The sequence below is a fragment of the Saimiri boliviensis genome, chromosome 1 (assembly GCF_048565385.1).
Source record: "Saimiri boliviensis isolate mSaiBol1 chromosome 1, mSaiBol1.pri, whole genome shotgun sequence".
NCBI classification, from domain to species: domain Eukaryota; kingdom Metazoa; phylum Chordata; class Mammalia; order Primates; family Cebidae; genus Saimiri; species Saimiri boliviensis.
In genome coordinates this window covers 7548112-7563527 of record NC_133449.1, presented here as the reverse complement: position 1 = coordinate 7563527, position 15416 = coordinate 7548112, and the positions used below count along the sequence as shown (strand labels likewise).

The 15416-nt window shown below is 40.0% G+C and overlaps 1 pseudogene; it reads left to right on the top strand.

The window, feature by feature from the left end:
- Positions 1-14460: 14460 nt before the first annotated feature.
- On the top strand, positions 14461-14577 carry LOC120362325 (5S ribosomal RNA; annotated as a pseudogene).
- Positions 14578-15416: the final 839 nt, after the last annotated feature.

Here is a 15416-nt window from a genome sequence, read left to right as displayed (position 1 = left end):
ACATCCCTGATGGTTCAGTTACATTGCAATGATACGGTGAAGATGTATAGACCACAGCAACAGATATGGCTGCTCCTTCCATGTCCCTGTCCACACCGTGCAGAAAGAGAACTCCCCAGCAACCCAAGCTGGAGACCCTCTGATTTTTATTTTCCTTCCCCTTTTCAAGAAAGCGTGCATTACCAAGTTCAAAAACATATCCTAGTCAGGCAACAGCTTCCTTTCTAGGTGGAGTAAGAGAGAATTTAAGGTGTCTAAGCCAGAAAGCCGGCACCTGTTTGAACCCTTCACATGTATATTAAAGAGTTATGCAGCAATGATGGTTTTGTTTAATCAACAGTGTATTAGTGAATATTTAGCAACTGGCTGTCTTTGGAGGTAGTAGGGGAACTCTGACTTTATAGCATTTGCTGATTTACATGCTATAAACATCCTGCTTTGGCTGATTTCAACCTATCAAGCTGATGTCACTAAACAGGGAATTGGGAAGAAATGCTCAGAAAAATTCTTGTATGTGGTATTTACACTGTACAGACGTAATGGAAGTAAGTAACCTTCATGACAGCATAGCTAGTCACGATACCTGCAGCAAAGAGCATGCACATTTCTGTGAGAAATGGTTTTCAGTGTGTAATCCCAGATCAGTGGCACCAGCCTCACCTGAGAGCTGGTGCAAACTCTGATGTGCAACAATTACTGAATCTAAAACGTTGATGGAGTGGGACTCAAAATCTGTGTTAATAAGCCCCCCACCCTGATTCTGGGGCACACTGAAGTTTGGGAACCACAGCTATAGAAGTTCAGATGAGTCCTAGAAACAATATTTTGAGGAACAATGTGGTGTCATAGGAAGCAAAACTTATTTTGAGGCCCTTATTTTTATAGTCTTGTGTGTGGGAAAAAAAAGAGAAAAAAGCAATTAAAAAAAAAAAAGAAAAATGCTTTATTTATGTCCCTGCAAAGGACATGATCTCATTTCATTTTATGGCTGCATAGTATTCCATGGTGTATATGTGCCACATTTTCTTAATTCAGTCTATCATTGATGGGCATTTGAGTTGATTCCATGGCATTGCTATTGTGAATAGTGCAGCAATGAACATACACATGCATATATCTTTGTAATAGAATGATTTCTACTTCTTTGGGTATATACCCAGTAATGGGATTGCTGAGTCAAATGGTATTTCTGGTTCTAGATCTTTAAGGAATCTCCACACTGTTTTTTTCACAATAGCTGAACTAGTTTACATTCCTACCAACAACATAAAAGTATTCTTATTTCTCCACGACCTCACCAAGATCTGTTTTTTTTCTTGAGAGCATTAGGAAATACAGCTAATGCATGCTGGGCTTAATACCTAGGTGATGGGTTGATAGATGCAGCAAACCACCATGGCGCATATTTACCTATGTAACAAACCTGCACATCCTGTACATGTACCCCAGAACTAAAAATAAAATTTCAATTAAAAAACAAAAAAAAAATGAAAAAGAAAAAAATCCACCAATCGCTTCCCAATGGCCTCAAAATTCCTCTAAAATCAGAGCTGTAGAACATCTTCATTTTCAACTTTATTTTTTACTATATTAGTAATAAACAAACGCACTTATTTTATTAAAACTATTCAAATATGACTTCCAAGCACATACTCTCCTTTTCCCTTTGACCACAATCTGAATCCCAACACAGTCTCTGAGACACCTTCTGCTACCCATTAGGGTAGGGATCCCCAAGCCCCAGGCCACAGAGCAGTACCAGTCTGTTGGTCATTAGGAACTGGGCTGCCCAGCAGAAGGAACTGCAGGAAAACAAGCTGAGGGCTTCCAATGCTTCTACGTTATTGTGAGCTGTCTAATTATTTCATTGTATATTACAGTATGATAATAATAGAAATGAAGTGCACAATAAATGTAATGCACTGGAATTATCCCCAAACCATCCTCCAACCCCAGTCCAAAAATGTTTCCCCAACCCAGTCCATGACAAAATTGTCTTCCATGAAATCAGTTCCTGGTGCCAAAAAGGTTGGGGACCACTGCCTTAGAGTACGTCCTGACTCACTATGTCCTATGCATTCATGTGTCTCTAAATGAATATGATAATGATACGGTTGTTTTGCAATAAATGGCATCATTTTCTTTATTTCTGCATTTTCATTTTTATTTCTGACTTGAAAAGATACATGTACATTCACCTCAATCTCTGTGTATGGAATGTTGTCATACAGTTAGACGTTTCTCCCCTGTTAGACATTGAGGCACAGAGAGCTGAGAGTTCACCAAACCTTACTTCCCTTGGCCATGGACACATTTCCCAGCATGATTTGCAGTTGGATGGAGGTAGTTGAATTCCAGCCAGTGGAGTGCGAGGAGACCTTGTAGATGCTGCTTCTGGACCTGGCTCCTTGGGCTTTTGTTCCATGTTCTTTCATCTCCCCCAGCTGGATATAGACTCAGAAAACTCCACAGGTTGACTGAGCCCTGAAATAAAGGGAACCAAAAAAAAAAAAAAAAAAAGCAGGAGTGCAACCCATCGAACAAACATCTATCAGGACAATCACCAAACAAGAAGTGAGCTGTCTGTTGCGTCATTACCTTTGGGGTTTATTTATTACAGCAGTCAGCCTATTCTACCTAAGGCCAATACTTAGCTTGTTTACAACTCTTCACTTGACAAATACTGCAAACATAGGCTTGTGCTAGGGTATCTTTGCATTAAAATGTTAATGCAATCTACCTGAAAGTTCTCTAAAGACCAGTTTGCATTCCCTCCCGTGCTGCGTGAGCGTTTAACACTGGTTGTTTTCACTGTAGTCAATATTAAGCTTTATCAGCCCTTCAAAATGATCAATTCTATGGATCTAAAATTGTTTTTTAGATTAGATTTATACATAAATTTTCTGTTTACTTCTTAGATGGGTTCTTTTTTTATATATATTTTCTATCCTTTTGTATGTCTTTTTTCTTCTTTTCTTTGGACAATTGCCTATTCATTCCCTTTGCTGAGTTTTTTTTCCTGTTGAATCTCTCATGTATTTTATTATTAATAAGCAAGATTTATTTTTATTTTTTCTTCTTATTCTCTCCCTTGTACTTAAATATTTCATGATATCTTTGGTCATATAATAATTCTACCTTTTAATGTAGATGAAGTGATTATTTCTTACTCTACAGATACTGTCTTCTTGCTTCAATTATGAATCCCTTTTCTAAACTAACATAATAAACATGTTTGTATATTTTTATATTTGTTGAATGTTTCTATAGTTCTAATTTATGCATTTTATTTCTTACAATTTTTTGTGAATGGCATAATGTAGAAATATTACTCAAGTTTTTCTGTGAATTAATAATTACCCTTTTTAAACATTATTTATAGCATAGCTTCTACTTTCCCTATAGATTATCACCTATGTAAAATCTATGGATTATTCTAGAATCTGTTATGACCATTGACCTATCTTTTATTAATGTGCTATTACAGTACTATTTTAAATACTATGGAAAAACATTTCAACTTGACTTCTGCGAAAATACGTTTGGAACTGAAAAACTGAATTGTATTCATTTTCTTTTCTTTGTGCAGTGTAATAATAATAATAAAAAACTTTTACTACCAAAACGGGTTCTAATAAGTCAATCCTCTTTTTGAAATTTGAAACTTTTAAACAAATTATTAATGTTTGATTTTAGCCCTGTTTATTCCTATAGTCAAAGACAGGATAACAAACGGGGTGCAAGGAAATCTTCCTCACACTCTCTCAGACACAGGCACCAGAAGACCTCACCAGGTGTCTGGGGAGCATGAGGAAGACATAGAACTCCACGAGAAGTTTAACTTCACCCAATTACACATACTTTCCTGAATGGGCAAGTCCTGAAATTTCTGTCCTGACAATTTATCTTAATTGATGATTTTCTAACAGTCAAAAGCAACTTCCTTAGACATATAGTAATTTCCTTGAACTTAAAGGGGATTGAAAGAAACAAGTGTGCATGTATGTCACACACGTGAATTTTGACTGGATTGTTAAAAACATCTTAGGTCCTTGGAGCAACAGCACCTGAAGTTTGTTACATTATTTTTTTAGGTAGAAAAAGAGAAAAATGTGAAGGTCCATTATCAGAACGTGCTGCTCTTCTATTTCAGGGATGGTAAAGCCATGGCATTGGCTAAGATGATGTTCAACAGGCTTTAGGTGTGTAAGTAGGAGGACTGTATTTCCCAATCTACCCAGGAGAGTCACTATTTATATCTGCTGTCCTAGTGTTGGGATTTGTAGTACTTCTCCATTCTCTTTTCCAAAAGATCTTGTTTTGGATCATGAATCATGTGGTCACTCTGTGCATAAGGTTAGCAAGCATGCTTGTGCCCAGTCAGGCCTTGGGATTCCTCTGGGGTGAAGAAGTGGGGCTCCTCTCTTATGGTCAGAGGTGTTTGAGGATTTATGAGTAAGAGATGGCCACATGCTCAGAGAAAATGCAGATACTGAGAAGGCAAATCATTCTTGATGCAGATGGATGTGTGTTTCTAAAGGAGATACCTGGGGAGAGTGCAGTTGTTCGATGGTAGACATTTGCTTTCAGGGAACTTTATGTTTGTACCAGGTTTGCAGAAAGTCACATGGTCTGGACACTTTACAGTAGAGGAGCTGGGGCTTTGATATGGCAGCTGCAGTGAAATGGAAAAAGCACTGAATTTGAATACTAGATATAACTTGCTAGCTACATGACTTTTGGGTCTTATAAAGCCTTTCTGAGCCCTTTAGAATGGGATGAATAATACCACTGTATTAGTCAGTGTTCTCCAGAGAAACAGAACCGATAGGACACACGCGCACACACACACACACACACACACACACTCTTCTATGTATGAATATGTATATGGAATTGGCTTGTGCAGTTGGCAAACTGGAGGTTCAGGAGAGTCCAATGATGTAGTCCCCATTAGAGTCCAAAGGCCTGAGAGCCAGGAGAGCCTTCTGATGGTGTAAGTTCTAGTCCAAAAGCTGGCAGATTTGAGATCCAAGGAGAGCCATTTTTTCAATTAGAATGTGAGAGCAGGAAAAGACCAATATCCCAGTTAGCCACTTAGGCAGGGGAATTCCTTCTTACTTAGATACTCTGTTCTGTTCAGGTCTTCAGTTAACTGATGAAGCCCATCTACCATAGGGAGGGTAATCTTCTCTGCCCCGTCTGCCAAATCACATGTCAATCTCATATCCAAACACCCTCACAGATGCACCCAGAATAATGCTTAACCAAATGTCTAGGCAATCTGTGGCCTAGTCAAGTGGACACATAAAATTAATCATTACACCCAGCTCACAGGATTGTTGTAGGAATTAAAAGATATAAATATGTGTGTGTAGATATATACTAAATTTACTTATTGGAACTGTATGTAAAGAAATGGGAATGAAGTATCATGGACTGAGGTCAGTGCAGTGACTTGAAACTTCAAAGCCTGCTTTTATAGAAACTAGTGTAAGACTCCCTAGCAATTTTAATGTTGCTTCTCACTAAGTGTGGCCTCTGTGTGTGTCTAAGAGAAAGAGAGAGATCTTTGTTATCATGTCTAGTTGCATTGAAGAAAATAAATTAGAACACCCAAGTTTGACCTTCATTTTTTTGTTTCTAAACACACTTGCTGTTACAGAATTCAATTCCTTACTGTCCTGGTTTGACAAATTCAACAAGCCTTGGACAGAACCCCATTGTTTGGGGCCTGGGTGGGAAGCTGGATGCACAGACGGCTCTCCAAACAGGGAAGTCTGTGCAGGGCAAGTGCCTGTCCTCCAGGGTGATTCAGAGGGTACTACTTCAGGAGAGGAACAGAAGTGCCACTTCTGCCACAGAAGACTACTGTAATAAAAAAGAAAAAAAAAATGTATGTATAATCAAGTCCAAGGATTACTATATGCTGTTTCTTGCATGCCCACAAATTTGTCTGCTCAGTGGGTGCAATGAACAGCAATTATCTTCTCCAAGCAATGAAAACCCAAGTAGCAATTGGCAGTGATGATGGCATCCCGCGGGCTCTGGATTTGAAGAAGCTTGTTATTGGGAATAGCATGAAGTCTCCCCCTTGGATCAAGCTTCGGATATGCAGGGATCAGGGCTCCTTCTGCACCCCACCCCCACGCAAGCAGCAATGAGTGCTTGCAAAAGCCACTGTTTGGTGAAAATGTGAAGACATGGAGTTCTAGCATCAGTTTTCCTAAACCATCCAGCTGTGCATCTGATCTTGCACCAAACAATGACAACTTAGTTAACAAGCTGAAGCTTCAATCCCCCAAACCAAATGAAATTTCAATGGCCATAAAGGGGTTTCTTCTTTCATTCAGCAAACGTAAGCTCTGCAGCAATGGAATTATCTTCTCACCTCTCCAATGATAGAGAAAGGCCACCTTTAAAAAAATGTAACATGACCAACAGGAAGCAGAGCCTTTCTTCCAATTATGGAATTTTTAAAACACACGAGCTACTATTTTCCACCTAAAAATGGGGCTCCATGAATGTTTTTGAAATTAAGAGTCTATCTCCTCTCTTATTCTCTGATGATAGAATGTGGATGGAGATCCAGAGAGCAGCTCTTTTTTTTTTTCAGTTTTGTAACCTGAGTTCTTGAATGAGCATAGTTTGGTTGAGCTATTGGTATTGATAAAGTATACTGGTCAGGTTCTGGAATTTCTGCCCTGAGGACAGAGGGCAGAAATTCCTGAACTTGACCAGTATACTTTATCAATACTACTATTTTCTATGTGTGCCATAACATGAAAACTTGGAGGAGCACTGTTCCTGTAAACACTCTCCAGCATTTTTGTTCTTTGCCATCCTGGTTACCTCAGCTGCCAGATCCAGGACTCAAGGTGCTACTATCCTCATGTAGGTCAGAAGGCCTCTGGAACATTAGAGAGCCTATAGCCATCTGCATAGACACATTCTCCAAGCATACTCTGTTTTTTCTTTGTAACTACCATTAAAAGTTCAGACATGGGCAGTACAGGTCAGGCCTTTGTGAATTAATGGTCTTTGATGGTGATGGTGCCATATAGTTATGAAATAAGCAAGGACCAAATATGACTTAAGTTTACCTACCAAGCCCACTCTGCAGTTAGCTGATTAGTTACGTTGGTTTATTTCGCCTCTCAATGATGCGCTTAGCTACTACTGTGGTTTGGAGATAGTCTATTTGTTCCCACCAAATCTCATGTTGAAATGTGATTCCCAATGTGGTGGGAGCTGTTGACTCAGGGTAGTCAGTGAATTCTGGCTCTCCTAAGACTGAATTGGTTCTTAAGAAACAAATTAGTTTCCTAAATAGTGGGTCATCATAAAGCCAGGAAGCCCCTCGGGTGTTGTCTCTCTTCGCATTTGCACCTTCCTGCTTCCCCTTTGACCTTCTCTGTTGTGCTTTGGTGCCACACAAATGACCTCACCAGAAGCCAAGCACACGCTACTGCCTTTTTTCTTGCACAATCTCCAGAACCACAGCTACATAAACCTGTTTCTAAAATAAATTACACACCCTCAGGTATTTTTTATAGCAACAAAAAATAAACTAAGATCACTCTTGTCCATCCAAGTTCACAGGTAGCGATAAATGAAGTGTACCAGGTTTGGGTGATGATGTTGTTTAAAAATATATGAACCCTAAAATTTGCAGCCATGCTAGTGATGTGACAAAGCAAATCCTTGACCAGGAGCACGTCTCAAAAACGAAACATTCTCGGGCCGGGCGCGGTGGCTCAAGCCTGTAATCCCAGCACTTTGGGAGGCCGAGGCGGGTGGATCACGAGGTCGAGAGATCGAGACCATCCTGGTCAACATGGTGAAACCCCGTCTCTACTAAAAATACAAAAAATTAGCTGGGCATGGTGGCGCGTGCCTGTAATCCCAGCTACTCAGGAGGCTGAGGCAGGAGAATTGCCTGAACCCAGGAGGCAGAGGTTGTGGTGAGCCGAGATCGCGCCACTGCACTCCAGCCTGGGTAACAAGAGCGAAACTCCGTCTCAAAAAAAAAAAAAACAAAACAAAAAAAAAAACATTCTCTAGCCTTTCCCACAAAGAAATCAGAGAACAAATATTTCAATTTCCTTTATCCTATTACCACAGACGTTAGACCTGAGAAGTGCAATGGAGCATAGCCTGTCTCCTGTGTATTTCTGCTTAACCCCTGTTGGAAAAGCATCTCTGAGTGCCAGGTGTGGGTCTGATTTCCTTCCTGAAACTGCAGTCTGGGTTGTCCTCCACTGACGCTGATACGGAGCCAACAGACCGGTCCATAGGGTTCACAGGACACAGGTAACTCCAACTCCCAATTTGAAAAAGGCGTGTACAGCTACCCAGCTCACTGTCCCCGTTAGCAAGACTTCAGCCTCTGACTGTCAGTATTAATGTAACTTTTCTACTCTATGAAACCTTTGCCAAGAAGGTAAACTTATAAATAACTTTATGGTGTCTGGATCTTCTCTAAAATCTGTTTATCTGGAGAACAGACTTGTCAACTGAGGCCTTATCCCTGTCTCAGGCAATAGATTGCTTAACTAGTCTCAGTAAATCACTCTTTTCTCACCAAACAACAGTCTATTCTTGGAGACTTCCTTCAAAGTTTCCTTTTGTGGTACCCACCAGTCCCAAACTATAATGCATGCACTTCACACAATCCCGATTATCCCACTCCTAATAGCATGAAAAGACTTATCTCAAAACAGAAACTCAACCCTGGCCAAAACCGTAGACCGCCCCTCGGAGGTGATTAAGACATTCTGTAATGGTTTAGTAGATCCCTCGCTGCAGCAAGCAGTAACCTCAGCGTTACTCTATCAGTGGGTTGTTTTGGTGGACTTTTGGGGCAAGTTAGCTGATAACAGTGCCTATCCACAAAATGCAGAAAATATAAACAGATATCATACTCATATGTTACCACTATAGCCATTCGTAATCTAAATACCAAGGTTCAAGTATATGTAATAACATTTCTCAGATAGATACAAAATTCCCAAAGCCCAATACATAAAATCAACTGGGGTTTCTGATTAATAATGCAGAGTGCTCAACCCATCTAGATGAATTCCATTCCTTACATCCAGGAAGGGAGTCAAACACCTCCCATTCCAGCTATGCAGGCAGGTGATGCAGATGGTCTTAGGAAATATTAGAGAAACAGTAACCTAGACTCACATGACTGTTTTTAGTTACAGACCATAGTAGAGAGTTAATATTATCTGTTGTCAGAGTTCGGGCTGCTATAACAAAATACCGTAGACTGAGTATCTTATAAACAATAAAAACGTATTCTTCAGAGCTCTGGAGGCTGAGCTAAGATCAGGGTGCCAGCATAGTGGGGTTCTGATGAAGACTCTCTTTTGAGTCACAGACTGCCAACCACTCATTGTGTCCTCACATGGCCAAAAGAGGGCAAGGGAGCTCTCTGGGGTCCCATTATAAGGTCACTAATTGTGTTCATAAGGGTTACACCCTCATGACCTAATTACCTCCCAAAGGCCCCACTTCCTAATACCATCACACTAACTTTAGGATTCAGCACATGAATTTTGAAGGACACTTCAGTCAGTTGCACTGTGGGGAAGACACAAAGAAAATATATATTTTCTCATTTCAGCAAAACAAAGTGCTGGTCAATCCAGGCTGGGCACCCAGATGAAGACCTGCGAACTTAAGTCAATTGAAAAAATGAATCCATAATCTAATGGTTAATTGGGAAATTATGTTTCCATTTCGTATATGTGGATAGTAAGGGTGATGGACTAGAAAACCACACTCATAAAAACAACTTTCCTTTTGAATGGCATCAAAAATTATTCTCAGCAAACTGACACAAGAACAGAAAACCAAACACCACATGTTCTCACTCACAAGTGGAAGTTGAACAATGAGAACACATGGACACAGGGAGGGGAACATCACACACAGGGTCTGTCAGTGGGTGGGGAGCTAGGAGAGGGATAACAAGGGGTGGGGGATAGGGAGGGATAGTATTAGGAGAAATACCTAATGTAGATGACGGGGTGATGAATGCAGCAAACCACGATGGCACGTGTATACCTGTGTAACAAATCTGCATGTTCTGCACATGTACCCCAGAACTTAAAGTATAATAAATAATTTTTTTTAAAAAAGAAAAGTGCTACTGTGGGACAAATGTTTATCCAGGGATTTTCTTTGCCAATTGTCTAAAGCCTCTACACTTATTATTCCGTGTACTCATTGGTTCTAACATCTCTGATACTCCCATGCTACATCAGCTCCGGTCTCTGGCAGGGGACACCAGCCCCACTTTCTATCTGTATTCACAGCGGACAACATCCATGTCTTGCATCCTGTGTGGCACTGGCTCCTGATCCTTTGTCATTTGTTCATCCTCAAATAGGAGATCAAGGCTCTGTTAGTCACTTCTATCCCAGAGGCTTGCTTCCTGCATAGAAGTGATGTGGACCATGGAATTTTGCTTAACATGGGGTATTTTCTTTTCGCACCTGCATTGGTGATGGTGGATCTTTCAGCTGAACTCTTTCAGGCCATTATTTTCATTCTTATTCTCGGGTCTATGAGAGATGGGCAGGCAGGTTTATTCTTCAGCCTCTGGGATTTCAGCCACACACATAATATATCCCTTACTGGAGAACCATCCGTTTGTTCTTCTAAGAGTCTCCCTCATTTCTGTCATGTGAGCCTGCCAGGAGTCACTGTGATGACGCTGCTGAGACCTGAGTCTGCCCAAAGCACCCTTTGCTCAAATGCAGCACACCCACATTGCCTCTTTGGCAGAGCGATTCTGCATAGGAGGTTTTACCAACACGCTACCAGCCACACACTGAAGCTCAGCTCATGCTGAATGATATTTTATTAATATTTAACATTTGGACTACAGGACTAGCTATTATTTATTCTTTTGTTATTTTTCTTACTCCATGTTTTCATCCTGTGCCTTCTCCATGGCACAAACCTTTTACCTGTATGTAGTAATCGTACGTCAGATAGTTTTCTGGACCTTTGGGAACCCCTTCTTTTCCCTCTGTGAATAGACTCAATTCCACAATTAGAAATACATTTCTTTGACTTAAAACAAATATTAATTAGTATGATGGCTAAGACTTTCAGGTCACTCTTGTAAGGCAGTTTACTTAGAAGCCGGCCTTGGTATGAGAACTTGCATGCAAGAACTTTAATAAGAATGTACTCCCCAGGGAGATCACTAAGAAGACGGGCACTTAGGGGACCTGTAACTAAAATTTGGATTCGTCATCCAGGAGAAACTCATTTCTCCTGACTAGGACAATTTAATTGCCCTGACTCAGGGGACATCCTATGCGTTCTACTTGAACCATGCCCTTTAATAATAAAAGCCAATTTCCCATTGTGCTGAGGAGGGCACTGGGCACACATTGCCTGGGGTTGCAGAGGATCCTTTAGGAATAACATGGCAGAGAATATTCTTTTTCATTATCCCACGCTTCTTCTGGTAACATTGCCAATATGTGTCCTTGAAAAGGTGCATGTATGTGTGCCGGAAATGAACATAGTCTTCTCTGAAATCTCTGAAATTACAGAACTTTATAAAGCCTATCACTTCTAATTGTTTGTAAAGCACCAGCTTCACCAATTATAATCTAGTACTCTTTAATTGTCAATTTTCCTAAGTCTTATTGCAAAACAGTTGAAGCCTTCTAAAGATTGTCTTCTTTACAACCTGTATTTATGATTGAGGAAGGTATTGAATATGGCAACTCACTTAAATTTTGTTATATTTTTTCACACCACTCCCTTTGCTAGGCACACTATTTATATTTATAATTTGGGGACCCTTTTAACAGTTAAATATTTTGTCTTATTAACTATTTGTCCTAATTGGACTAGCACGATTTCAATACCTGTCATTATTTTTGTTTTGTTTATGTGGATCTTATTATTATTTCCCTTTGATACATCTGACCCAGAGTGGATCTCAGTTTTTGACTCTCCGCCATCCCAAATTTCATCATCTTATTTTGTTTCTAATTTGCTTTGAATTCACAGGCGAGTAATGTTATTAGATGCCTCGAAAAGGATATCTCTTCTTACTTTTTATTTCCAAATTATCTCCATAATGGTAAGAGAGAATGAAAACAAAATGAAATGAAACAGAATAATGTGTAGGAGAACTTTGAGAGTAAGTTGGTAACATCAAAACACAAACAAAACGAAAACCAGGAAGCACCCAGGCACTAACCTATTTCACCCAGAACACTCTGACACTCCATGCAGCGGCTACCCTTCCATGTTCCTGTGTCAGTGACTTGATGAGTAGCCTAGTTGTCTCTAAGTTTCATTTTACCATGTGTTTTCCCAGGACCTATTTTAGAAATCACACCAAAATGCCTACCAACTCCCTCCTACCTCTCCCTGATCCCTGTGATCTTATTTCAAGCATTTTACAACACATATGTGCAGAGGTGGGCTTTATTGCAGATCTGTGACACCCAGTAACAACAACAAAAAAATCCCTCATATATCAATCTTTAAAAAACCAGATGATATGAGAGTATACTTTATTAATTTAATAAATGATTCTGAAGTTATTATAATAGGCCAGGCACTACGTCAAGTTTAAGTTTAATGGGGACCAAAACCAAATACCTTTCCCACCCGCATGGAACTCCTGGGGAGTGTAAATGTTTATATTTCCCGGTATGTAAGATGTGCAAACAAAATGACTGTAATTCTTGGTGAGCTTATAAAACACACAGACTTATCAGGGAATGACATTCAGAGGAAGTTGTGCTTGGGCTAAGATTCTTAGGTGATAACTAAGTAAATCACAATGGAACTATGTAGGTATCATTCCAAGAACAGCCTGTCCAATAATGAGAGCAGAAAAAACCCACAGATGTTCAAGGAATGGAAACCACTCTGGTGCAGCTGAGCACAAGGAGCAAGAGAGATCACAGGTGGTAACATAGACAGAGGCCAGGCAATGGCCAGTGTCCTCAGTGACATGTTAGCAATGTTAGATTTTATTTTAAGAGATGGGGAGCTGTTGATGTTTCCCGTATCATCAACTATGCACTTAAAATGGTTACATCACTCACTCTAGCGTAGAGAACTAAAAGTACACATGCAGCATACATTCAGGGAGGCTAGCAGAAAACTGTTGCCATAGCTGAAAGATGACACAGGTTAGACTAGGGTTTTGTAGAGGGCATGGAAAGAAACATGGACTTAAGTGGTTTAGAGATAAACCTGATAGACCTTTCTGAGAAATTATGTATGGGACAGAGAAGAAAACCAAAGTTGCCCTCTAGGTTTCTGCCTTGTGCAACACTTAGAGATTGGGAATACTAAAAATATCAGATTTGGAGGAAAATAATAATTTTGGTTTTGAAGTTAAAATTGTGACGCCTTTGAAACATCCAAGTGAGCATACTGAGAAATAGTTGGATTTAAGATGTGAAGCTAGAAATTAGATCTTGTCTAGAAATATAAAATCAGAAGCAATTTGCATACATATGGTACAACTAGATGGTAACTGAGAGTAGACGGGATTATGTGAGAAGAAAGAAGCTTAAGAAGAAAAGAGAGCCCAAGACTGAGCTTTAAGAACTCTAATACTTAAATGGCAGAAGAGAAATGAATACACATGTAAAGGCGGTACAGGAGAATAGGACCACACATAGATTAAACAAGCAAAAGACACAAACGGCATTTCATAGAACAGAAAAACAGCCTATAAAGACATGAAAATATGCCCACTCTTATGAGTAATCAAGAAAACACAAAGTAAAACAACGATGAGATATCATTTTCCAAGACAGATTAAAAAGTAATGAAACCAAGTATTGGGGAGTAGGTGGAGCAATGAGGATACTTTTTTTTGAGACTGAGTCTCATTCTGTCACCCAGGCTGGAGTGCAGTTGTGCGTTCTTGGCTCACTGCAACCTCTCCTTTCCTGGTTCAAAGGATTCTCCTCCCTTAGCCTCCTGAGTAGCTGGGATTACAGGCACCTGCCACCAAGCCCAGCTGATTTTTATATCTTTAGTGGCGATGGAGTTTCACCATGTTGGCCAGGCTGGTCACAAACTCCTGACCTTAAGTAATCTACCCACTTTGGTCTCCCAAAGTGCTGGGATTACAGGTGTGAGCCACTGCACCCTGCTGCAATGAGGATTCTTAAACAATGCTGGGACAGGTATAAAATATCTACGAGAGTGTGGAGAAACAGTTTGGCATTGTCTTATAAATTTGAAGACGCACTATGCTATAGCCCAGCAACTTTGCTTCCTGGCATATCCCCAGAGCACACCAGCCTGCATGAGCAAGAATGTTTGTGGCAGCATTACTTCTAACAGTCAAAAATTGTAGGCCATGAAAAGGTCCAATGATAGGACAATAGAAAAGTATCTCATTATATATTTATACAATGTGTCCATAGAATGAAAAACTCAGCTGTTGTCTACGGCCATACCACACTAAACGCCCGATCTCATCTGATCTCGGCAGCTAAGCAGGGTCGGGCCTGGTTAGTACTTGGATGGGAGACCGCTTGGGAATACTGGGTGCTGTAGGCTTAAAAAAAAAAAAAAAGAAAAAGAAAAAGAAAAACTCAGCTGTGAAAATGAATTACTTGTATGGATAACATTATCACAGCCAAATCACAAACATGGCATTGTATGTAAACGCAAGACACAGAAGAAGACATACATATAGTATGATAACCATTCATATAAAATTCTAATACACAAGCTAAATTATTTAGGGAAATAGTAAGACTAGAATGAATACAGGAGAATAATTGTAAAATATTCAACGTGATATTCATCCTTGGTACTGAGGTTGAGTTTTTGCATTGGGAATGATCACAGGGGGCCTCCAAAGCTGAGGCAAAAGTCCTTTTATTTTGCTGGGTGATATGTTTATATTTTTATATCCATGTACACCTTATATTCGTTTATATGCATAGTATGTGCAAAATAAAATGAAAACTTAATTAGGAGTCAAATCAGAAGTAAAAATTAAACAAGGCATAACTCACATTTAGAAGGCAGTGTACTTTGGGATGGTAAAAGTTCTGAGGACTGGCTAGGGGAGAGGATGGTAAATGTGCAGATGAAGTGAAGACCATTGTCATAATGGAGGTCAGTAATTCAGCAGGTCCACATATTTGGGTTGTCAACAAGGTGAATCTAGACAGCAACCCAGATGAGCTTAGGAGTCGACAGCAAGTGGAACTGAGAAGACATTGGGGTCTCTCTGTATGTAGGGGTCTACACATTGGACACTGCTGGGAATAGCCACTGGGGAAAGCCTTCATTCATTTTTAGCGACTCCTTTTTCTTCCAGATGCGGGTTCCAAAGCTGTGAGAGGGAAAGCTGCTTGAGCAAAGACCCTGGCTGGTGTGGTGGTCCC